This window comes from Dasypus novemcinctus, unplaced genomic scaffold (genome assembly GCF_030445035.2).
Source record: "Dasypus novemcinctus isolate mDasNov1 unplaced genomic scaffold, mDasNov1.1.hap2 scaffold_104, whole genome shotgun sequence".
Classification (NCBI taxonomy): Eukaryota; Metazoa; Chordata; class Mammalia; order Cingulata; family Dasypodidae; genus Dasypus; species Dasypus novemcinctus.
Genome location: NW_026688144.1, coordinates 2,176,086 through 2,187,667, shown reverse-complemented (window position 1 = coordinate 2,187,667; position 11,582 = coordinate 2,176,086).

Below are 11,582 nucleotides of genomic sequence, written 5' to 3'. Positions count from 1 at the left end.
AAACCTATGAATTTGCTGCCCCATAAGATTCTGTACATGCACAAATTACAGTTTTAAGGATGGATACAAAGTGTCCCTATGTTTTGTCTCCTCAATCAGTTGTAAAATATGAGAGAACAGAAACTGAAACCCATTCATTGTGGGTGCATTATATTGTCCTCATGTGGCACACTTTAGAAATACACATTTCTAAAAATCATCACAAACTTTCTGAGCATCTGTTCATCTCAGTGTAAGTCATGAAAATTGTTAAGATCCAAGCTTTTGATAAAATTTAAATATCCTTTCAAACAGGATGAAAAGCAGGTAACAATGTATTAATTACAATACAAGGATGAAACATAGTTTACTATTATGGAGTCAAGAAAAGTGTTTCTTAGAGATGACTTTACCAGCAATGGGTATAAAGCTTATCAAATAAGCTAGATAAGTGCAGAGAAGGGGTATCATATCAATGGAAAATACTATTGATTATAAAATTAAATTGCTAAATAAAGGAAGGATGAATTTTGACTCTGCAGTTTCCTAAATAATTTTAAATATCTTGTATGAGTGGGAGATATAAAGGAGAAGTGGGGACTTTCTTCTGGGCATGAACTTATCTGTCTCATTGGAAATCTCATTCTCTGGGCACACAGTACGAAGAGCAGAAGGCAGGCTTTCCCTCCTGAGAGGCTTTCATGAATCCAGAAACACACTTCTCACTGCATTCTGAGTGGGAAGTCCAGGGAGAAAATCAAATACGTCTTAGTAACTGTGACTTTAACTCTCCAATAACTACAGTGTTAGGGGTATAGAATTATTCACAAATTTAAATTTTAAATACATAAATCAATTTATTTGATAGGATACCATTTTCATTGTACATGTGAAATAAATAATATTTCATAAATATATTTTTGAATAAATGTGTTTTTTTCCATCCATTTGACAATGGGTAAGAAAAATTTTCAAATTGAAAGGTAAGTTGTTGAATACCCAGATGTGGCCATTTACTGAGCAGTAAGGAGGAAGTAACCCCCCATAAAGAGATTTTCTTTATGCATAAACTATGATGATTTGGTCATACCTCTGAAAATCCTGCGTTCCACTCTATCATCTCCTCAGATACAAAATATTGTTGATTTTGTGACACATCTAAGGCAAATTGTCCTACCTTAGCTTTAAGACCAAAACCTTCTGGAAGTTTCCAAAAGTTAATAATGTCAAACCAGGCATCCAATTTCCTTGCCTCATCCACATTCATTTGCTCACCAGCAGGATTTTTAAATTGCATGTTCTTTAGAAATGGGTGCAGCTGAAAGAGACATCATTTTGTGAGGAAGTTTGTCCAAAGATTAAAGACAGAATATCCAAATTAGGGAGCATCCATGAACCTATGTGAACCCTGCTTCATAACACGATTTTATTATTAGCATCCAATAAAATAAAGAAATAAAAGTGAATGGAGGATAGATAGGGCAATATGGTGGCAAAATAAGGAGCTCCAAGTGTCAGCTTGTCCTACAGAACAGTTAGTAATAACGCAGAACTATCTAAAGCTTCTGTTTGGGGATCCCTGGAGACCTGTGGAGCATCTTGCAACATCTTTGAAAGAATGGAAGGAAACTGCTCATTATTAGATAAAGCAATAAAATAACAGGTAATAAAAAATGGAAAGAGCAATGAGCACAGTATTTTGCTGAGGATAAGATGGTTCAAATGGGAAATCCAAGAGAAAATGTGAATAGGAAATTTAATTGATAAGGCAGTTATCAAACAAATAAATACAACAGTCAATGGCTTTTCAATATTACAGAAATAGCTTATAAAAGCTTTTTGGGAATATATGTATGATAGCAATAGATTTAAAATTTGTTGTGTCTCCTGTGAATAAGTTCATAAATCTCTATCAATGAATGCAAAAGTCCTAAAATCAGTATTGCAAAGATAGAACAAATCTATAAAATTTCTATAGAAGTTAACACAGGAGAAATATTGTATGATTGTGCTATTATGTTGTGCAAATTCATGGAGTTAATAATTAGAAAATGGAGTGACAGTACAGAATGAATAGTTGATGGTTAATCTTTGCAGAATTGTAAAAATGGTGCTTGTAAATTTTTGGAAATGAATAGAAATGGAGAATGCACATCATAGTGTTAGTAACTAGCAGAGTTATATGGATAAGATAAAGGACAAAAAGTAAAATATAGGAAAATGTATAATACTAGAGGATAGCTAAAAAAATTTAACATTGGGTTATAAAACATAGTAAAACCTCATGTGAAATATGAATATGGGTAATATTGCATGTATAAGACCATTTTTTACAAAATGTAAATATAAATAAACTGGATAGACAGAAATAGAAGAGCACCAAGGTATGGCATGGGAAGCATAGAAAGACTGAGAGGTGATGAGTTTTCCCATTATTTCCTTTTATTATTATTATTATAATTTCTGGAATAATGAAAATGCTCTAATAATTATTGAAGTGATAAACACACAACCATGTGATTATACAAATATCATTGATTGTACCCTTTGGAATCGCATCAAAAACCTTTTTAAATTTTGAAACCTGTTCCCCTGAGGTGTTAATTTATCAGTTCATTAATTAGACCATTGGCTAAAGAAATGGCATTCACATAAATCTAAAAACCTAGTTAGCTTAAATACCTAAATGAATCAGAATCATGCTGGAGTGGAAAATGTCACACAGATCCTTCATCTTTTAAACTTGGCCTGTCTGGCAGCTCAAGGAGGCAGAGAGGATAACAAGCAGGTTATGATATAAAGATATTTCAAAGTACAACCAGCTGTCAACAGTAAGAAATCTGTCCATGCAAGTGAACCCCAGATATCTGTGGCATCTTTGTAGGAATATTAGCAATTATATCTAGGGGAAAGAATCATTAGCAGACCCTTACTTTGGGGAAGAGGTGCATTTTTCTATAACCTCCTAGCAAAGCCCTAATGTCAGTGGATTGTGTTTCTAAGAAATATAAATTCATCCACTGCTGGTGGCAGGTAAGGCCAGAGGAGAGGCAAGGAGAGGGGAGTTTGGTGGAGAAGGATATATCCCTTATGTTCCAGAATTGGAAAAGAGAAAGTCATGAGGACTAAAATGAAGAAAAATAGAATAGTCTCACTTTCCTTTGAAAGGAAAAATCAGTCATAAGTTTAAGGACTAGCTGGGATATGGGTGAGCAGGTAGGAAGGCATGGACAATAATGTGGAGCAGTTGATCCAGCCATCTGTAAATTGACTAGGCATTGCTCATCATAACAATGATGCAGAAAGTAATGAAAAAGGCATTTACTGCTGCAAATAGACTTCCTTGATAGCCTCAGCCAATCTAATGTATGTTAGAAATGTATAAAGGGGGAAAAGAAAACCCACAATAGTCAGATCTTTATCCCTAAATACACTGGGTTTCTTTCTCTGGAAACAGGTAGGATCTGTTAATCTCCATGCAGAAAGGGAAGTTGCAGGAGCAGGAAATGAAAATTAATGGGTACATGTCAGGGAGATCTCTAAAACTTTTTTTTTTTTTTTAATTTTTATTTTTTAATTTTTTATTTTTATTGACTTTGTAATAATATTACATTAAAAATATATATGTGAGGTCCCATTCAACCCCACCCCCCCCACCCCCCCCACCCCCAACAACACTCGTTCCCATTATCATAACACATCCATTGGATTTGGTAAGTACATCTTTGGGCACCTCTGCACCTCATAGACAATGGTCCACATCATGGCCCATACTCTCCTCCATTCCATCCAGTGGGCCCTGTGAGGATTTACGATGTCCGGTGATTACCTCTGAGGCGCCATCCAGGGCAGCTCCATGTCCCAAATACGCCTCCACCTCTCATCTCTTCCTGCCTCTGAGGTTCTGTGCCAAGGTGAAAAACAAGAGTTGGAAAATATGTTTTGGATTATCCTCCTTATACTTATGTGCTATGATTTCACCCAAGGCCATGGATAGTGAGGCCCCAGGGAACACCTTCTCTCCAGAAAGATTTAGTGCTATCCCTTGTCAATCAACCAGGCCCAATCAATAAACTGGTGCTCATTGCATCAGAAGGGTGTTCTGTCAAAAAGGGCTTATGTCAGTCAGGTTTTAGCTAAGGACATCCTGGAATCATGCACTCCATGGCCCAACAGAGGGATGGACAGCCTCACACAACTATGGTTCAGGTTAGGCAAACAACATGCCTCATAAGGTAAATAAAGATCTGCATACCATTCCTGTGATCGGAAACACCGACGATCCAATATCTCTCTGCCTGGGAAACAGCAGTCTTGTGAAATTCAAAAATTAAAATTGGTAGCTTAAGGTAAATGCAAAAATGAAATTACATTTTTAATTCCTAAAATTTGACACCCTTATCTACTCCTTAGCCCCTGTAAACTATGTTAAAACCACAGATCAGCAAGTAATGCTGATTCATTTCTACACATACAGATAGTTTTCCCTAATATTTGCACTTGTATGGGAACATAGGGTTATGTCAGAAAAACTTAATTTTGTCACCCCAAAGCAGGGAACAGTAGTACCCCATAAACTCTTTACCATATCAAACATCAAAGACACAGGCAACACCTATAACTTTTTATTACCCTGGAGTGAAAAATGAAGTGCTTATGGCCACTAACTTGGAAGGGAATTTAAAGTTGTGCCCATCTCACAGGCACATACACCTACAAGTTATTCAATTGTCAAGGCAGGAAGTTCTATGCTTTGGAAATACCACATCAAATGTACCTCCTCTGACTGTGGCCACTTAATGATCCTTGAGGCTGTTGATGGCGGGGTCCTATAACACTATAGAAATCAGAAAACATGGACAGACAAGGGGCTTTATCTCTCCGTCCCTGGTAGTAGTGAGGTTCATACATAACGCATGTTCCATTGTGGTTTTATTGCACTCATAGGTACTGGTAAGTTCATTACAATATTTGAGGGTATTGAGACAATTGTGTGGGGAGATGAATACTATGCTGAAGTTTATTGGGATGTATGTGATCCAAGTGATTTGAATTGGCAGAAAGAGCTCTCACAATGTAACTGTATTTTGCACCCTGCCAATGGGCCATACTTTGGAATTTATGCTCCCCAGTGAGACAGAGTTAGACTCATTTGTGGTTTCCCTACACATAGCTCTTCTGCCTTTTCTATTTGAACCTATAGTTAGTACTAAACTTGATAGGTGTATGTCCAAGAGACTTAAATCTTTGGGCTGTCCATGTGTCAGTTGTCCTTAAATCTCAACTGAGTTCCAGCACCTACTCTCCAGTTCATTGGACTCACCCAGGACGAGTATCAAGGAGATGATGATGGACCACATCCATCTCAGGGAACAGAGAGTATTTGAAACTGCTAGTCCTATCCATCAGCTCCATGGGATCTAAGACCCTTTCAATGAGAGGTGAGGTTAGCATCACCATCAGAGTATCCTCAGGATTGGGGAATGAAGATGGACTATAGAAGATTTATGGTTATTCCGCTATATATTTATTGTTATTATAGCAATGTAAGATCTTTTATCATTGAGGTGGAGACAATAGTCATCAGAGGCTCTGAGGGTAGGGAAAGGGAAAAACAGGTATAAGATGGAGCATTTTATGGACATTGGAATTGTCCTGAATGACATTGCAGTGATGGATACAAGCCATTATATATTTTGTCATAACTTACTAAATTGTGTGAGACAGAGTGTAAGCTACAATTTAAAGTATAATCCACGCTTAATGGTAATGCTTCAATATGTGTTCATCAATTGTAACAAATCTACCATACTAACAAAGAATGTTGTTAATGTGGGAAAGTGTGGGAGGGGGAGGGAGTGAGACATATAGGAATCCCCTATATTTTTCATGGAACACGTATGTAATCTAAAATATTTTGAAAAAATAAAAAAAAATTTTAAATGTAACTAGTCATGCCCAACTGGCCCGCCCTTTGTTATATTTCAAGGATCAATGTCTCTTTATATAATTCATGATGAAACAAAGATGGCCATCTATGAAACTGAATTTCTTTCCTTTTAATTTTTGGATTGATGACTGAAATTTTGATTATTCTATTTTCCACCTAAGGTAGGAGTACGTGGAACCTTGTGGGATGAGGGATTGAAACTCCATGCATTGGCATGTGTCTGTAAAATATTGTATGCTTGTGGAGTAACTCATTTGGTCTGAGAGGGGATAAGTCTCAGAACTTGTGATGCAAATGTAACTCTTGAGGTCTCCTGAATTTGTTATGATTAAGGACAGGATTTTTTTAATGGAAAGGATGACTTCTGTTTCCATCCAGAATGGTTATCAAATTGTGATGGTTAGGCTAATGTGTCAACTCAGCCAGATAAATGTGCCAGGTTGTTTGGTCAAGCAAGCACTGGACAAATTGTAATACAAGGGCATTTATGGATTGTATTAGTCAGCCAAAGGTGTGCTGAAGCAAAATAGTAGAAATTGGTTGGCTTTTATAAAGGGTATTTATTTGGGGGTATTGGCTTACAGATACCAGGTCATAAGCATAAGTTACTTCCCTCAACAAGGCTATTTTCATGTGTTGGAGCAAGATGACTGCCAATGTCTGTGAGGGTTCAGGCTTCCTGGGTTCCTCACTTCCTAGGACTAGCTTCTCTCTAGGCTCAGAGTTCCTCTCTTCCTGGGGTTTGCTTCTGTTTCCTCTGTGAGCTTATATCCAGGGCTCCAGTGTAAGGCTTCAGTATTAAACTCCAACATCAAAACTCCAACATTGAAAACCCCCAACTCAGTCCTTTGTCATGCCTTTTATCTGTGAGTCCCCATCCACCAAGGGGTGGGGACTCAATACCTGAATGTCATAGCCCAAAGTCTTAATCATAACTTAATCATGTCTAGGTACAGACCAGATTGTAAACATAATCCAATATCTATTTTTGGAATTCATAACTTTGTCAAACTGCTACATGGACTTCAGTCTCTGGACTTTCATTGGAGCCCCTGGCTGCAGCCTGCCTGTGGAATCTGGACTTGTGCATACCTATAGTCATGTGAAAGACCCTTATAGAACCTCTACATTCAGCAAATATCTCTTGTTGATTCTGACTCCCTAGAGAACCCTGACTAATAGACACATCATTAACTAAACACCTGTGAAAAATCCTGAAATAATTCAAAGAAGGCACAGAGCAAATGAAAATATTTAGCCAGAGAAGCTTAAAATGAGAAAAATCCAAATATTTACATAGTTTCAATAAGTTATGAATAAGTTTCCAACACCAAACATCATTCTGACCAGTAACAACAGTCTTTTGTGAAAAAACCTATGGTATAAGCTGATTCCAAGTCTTCCATGATAAAAATAACATTGAAAAAATTTTCCTCCAAAAATGCTCTTTATACCATGGGATTCAATGTAAGTATTTCATATATAACAAACCAGTAGTTGTGATATTTGTAGATGGATGGTTACTTCCAAAGAAAAAGATGTACTCTTATAAAATGTTTGTAAAAATAGCAAAGTAGGTTATAAAATTCTACCCACAGAGTGGGAATAAAACTTGTTCCACATCAATCTGAATATCAAAGCCTTCCAATGTCAACTTACTTCAAAAGCCAATCATCACTAACAGTAATATAATGTAGGGGTCACTTCACTGTGTCCCAGTTACATATTGACCGTACAGTGTAACAAAGGGGTTGAACACATCAGTAAGCATTATGATGCCCATTTCTCATTTATTCAAAAGAGATGTTTTTTTAATCATTATTAAACTAATTGAAATCATCAATGACATGCAGATACACTAAATCCCAGCAAGGAACCTACTATGTTGGGAAATAAAGAGGTCATGCTTCAAACAGATACAGTGTTTGAAATACATTTTCTGGTCAGACAATTTACTTCAGAGGTCATTTGTAAATGAGGACAGATTTTGAACTTGGTTTCTAAATGAAACTTTTTTCAATTATGCATAATATTGGTGAGATAAAGATAATTGTTCTTATTCACTTCTTTATGTTCTTCCAGAGGACAATCATATTGAATAAAGGGCCAGCAAAATGGGTACTCATTGCTTTCAAAAGTACTACAAAAATATGAAATAGTCTAATGACCAGGAGTTGATTGAAAGATAACATCAAAAACCTACTGTTGGGAAGTGGACTTGGTCCAGTGGATAGGGCATCCATCTACTACATGAGAGGTCCATGGTTCAAACCCCGGGCCTCCTTGACCTGTGTGGAGTGGGTCCACATGCAGTACTGATATGCACAAAGAGTGCCCTGCCATACAGGGGTGTCCCTGCATAGGGGAGCCCCACTCACAAGGAGTGTGCCCCCATTAAGGAGAGCCACCTAGCATGAAAGAAAGTGCAGCCTGCCCAGGAATGGCACCACACACACAGAGAGCTGACACAACAAGATGACACAACAAAAAGAAACAGGGATTCCCGTGCCACTGACAAGAACAGAAGCCGACAAAGAAGACACAGCAAATAGACACAGAGAACAGACAACTGGGGCAGGGGGAGGGGAGAGAAATAAATAAATAAACCTTTCTTTAAAAAACCTACTGTTTCAGATTTTTAAAAAAAGAAATTTTCAATCTCTTACTTGAATTAAGTTCATAAGTAAAGAAATAATGGGGAAAACAAGGGATTCTAAAACATGCAAGACACTTATGAGAAAAAAATAAATGATCTCCTTCTCTTACTCAGCTGTGATATATAGGTGTGAGTTTATATCTAATAGAGGTATGGTTTTATCATTATCCATTTTAGTTGCATAAATCACAAAAAGACTTCCAGCCAAGATGGCTGATAAGTATAACACAAACTCCAGAAATGATTTTTAGCAAAACCTGCTTCAGTATTTTCCAATGTGACAAAAAATTACTTGGGAAATGAATCTTTCTTTTTCTTTCTTTCTTTTTTTTAAATGTCACACTAAAAAAACATGAGATTCCCATATACCCCTTGCCCCCCCCCACCCCACTCCTCCCACATCAACAATCTCTTTCATCATTATGGCACATTCATTGCATTTGGTGACGATATTTTGGAGCACTGCTGCACCACATGGATAATGGTTTACATTGCAGTTTACACTCCCCCCCGTCCATTCAGTGGGTTATGGCAGGATATATAATGTCCTGCATCTGTCCCTGCAATATCATTTAGGACAACTCCAAGTCCCAAATGCCCCCACAACACATCTCTTCCTCCCTCTCCCTACCCTCAGCAACTACCATGGCCACTTTCACCACATCAATGCCACAATTTCTTCCATTTCTAGCCACAAGAGTTCCACAGTAGAATATCAGCAAGTGCACTCTAATCCATATTTTATTCCTCCATCATGTGACCATGGGAAGGTGATGTCTGCTACAGAACTGTTCAAGTAAATGAAGATTTTACGATCTTCACCAACCAACTGTAATTACCTTAAAAATTCCTCTTTTCACTAGAGAAGATGCTTAATTCAAAACTAACTTCAAAAATCTACATGAGGCTTCCAGGTCAATGAAAAACAGTCAATGTGATTTTATTGCTCTGCTCCTTTAGCATGGGGACTAATGTGGAATGGCTTATTCCCATGGTGGATAGGCCATTCATTGCTACAATGAGATCTCAATTAAATAACAATTTAAAATTCCATCATAATAAGCAGGAATTCCCAAGATGATAGTTAAAAAGAAGAAAGGCTGATCGGTGTGGCATTCTTCATATTCACCAACAATACTAAGGCCCCTACATCCCAAATAGCTTTCTCTTAAAACTGTATCATGGCAATCATGCAGGTTTCTTGGAAGGCCAAGCAACATGATGGGGACCACCTGGCATGGAATTCATTCTCACTGAAAACACTTGGTGTTCTTCCATGGCCTGGGGTGGCTCCTCCAAAATCTGGATCTCCAGTGCTTTAAGGGTGACAGCTGGGGAAGCAGCTCTGGCTTTCAGAATAGCCACCACCTCACTGGGATTTAAATTGGTCAAGTCTAGAGCATGGATAGTCAGCAGCTCATCACCACTCTTGATCCTGTCATCTCATGCAAGATGGCCATGAGTTGGCCCACTACTCACAAAGATGGGCAGTTCAGCACTCTTACTTTCTTGCCTCCAGCAACTGTCTTTCCAAAGGAATTCTGTGGCTCCTACCTGTGAAAGATCAGAATTTTAAAAACTATTCTTAAATGTTTATGAATATCCTATCAAATGTTAGAGGTTCCTGTGTGCTGATTGAAGTAGAGAGGAGTGAGCATGGAAGGAGAGAGAAAGATATAAGGAAAACTGTTAGTAACTGATACTGCTCAGCCTGCAAAAAATGGGAGATGCATTCACTGAACAGAAAATAGAACCAAAAGGTTAATCTCAGAATGAATTTAAATGAAGTATATTGAGGTGGGGCAAGATGGCATCCAAGTGAGTGCACCCTTGTCAACTCTCTGCAATAAAACAGCCAAGTGGGGACAGAATTCTGCCAAGAGAGCTGTTTTGGGAATCCACAAGGCAGGATGTTTCTGGACATCAATCTGGAGAGAGTGCAACAAAAGGAGTGCTTGCTCAAGGTATAAGTGTGGGTTTCTGACTGTTGAGCCCGAAGCTGTGGGAGGTCTAAACCCTTCCCCTAAGGCTGATAGCCACAGCATTCCCTGAACACTCCTGGTTGCATGACAGTGTTCCCAAGCTTCTTGTTCCACATACCCATGATCCCCAAACTTGCATTCCCAGAAGCTCGAATTCCCCAAACTCTGTGTTTCCATAACCTGTGTTTCCTGACCCTGTGTTCCTCAAGCCCACATTCACCCAAGCCCACGTTCCCTGAACCCAGCACCCCCCAAAACTCCAGCATTCCCCTTTCCCACCAGTATCAGACAAACTCTGAGAGTGGGAGGGTTCTGCTGCGGTGCAGAGGGGCCTGAGGAATGCAGATTCAATTGTCTAACACCCCCTGCCCCTTTTTTTAGTGGAGCATGCCAGCTGTCTTGGGGGAGATGCTAGGAAGAGAGGAGAGTTGAATCTGCTGAGGGAGGCTGATTTATCTAAACACCCTGGGATAAGGGAAATTCCTCTGGGAGAAGGCAGATAAAGGCAATTAACTAGAACTGTGCACAAACCTAAGGTAGGGGGAAAGTAGGAAATGCTTGGTAGGCTTCCAATAACATATTTAGGGTTCCCAACAAGGTGTGGGTGCTCTCTGTGAAAGAGACTAGGAGTCATTATTTCCTGTGGTGATTTGGTTCACCAGGGTCCCATTTGAATCTCAGAGGGGAGCACTCACATGGCCCTTCGGCTGCTCTGGGAGGGAGGGAAGTGAGGAAGGGAGAAGGGGGGAAGGATAGACTCCTAAGCAGTTTATTCAATTGCAAAGATGACTCCTTGCTTGAAGCCTTGTCTGGTCCTATTTGTTCATTTGTTTCATTGACTTTCCTAACTCTTTATCCCCCCACCAACTTTTATTTTTTTTTCCTTTTTTCTTCTTTTTTTCCTTTTTTTTTTCTTTTTTGTATTAGGTGTTGCAGGCAGTGCTTCTTGTTTGCTGTGCTTCCTCATCCTTGATTTCCTCTTTTCTGTGGGTACTGATTTTGGTTACCAACACTA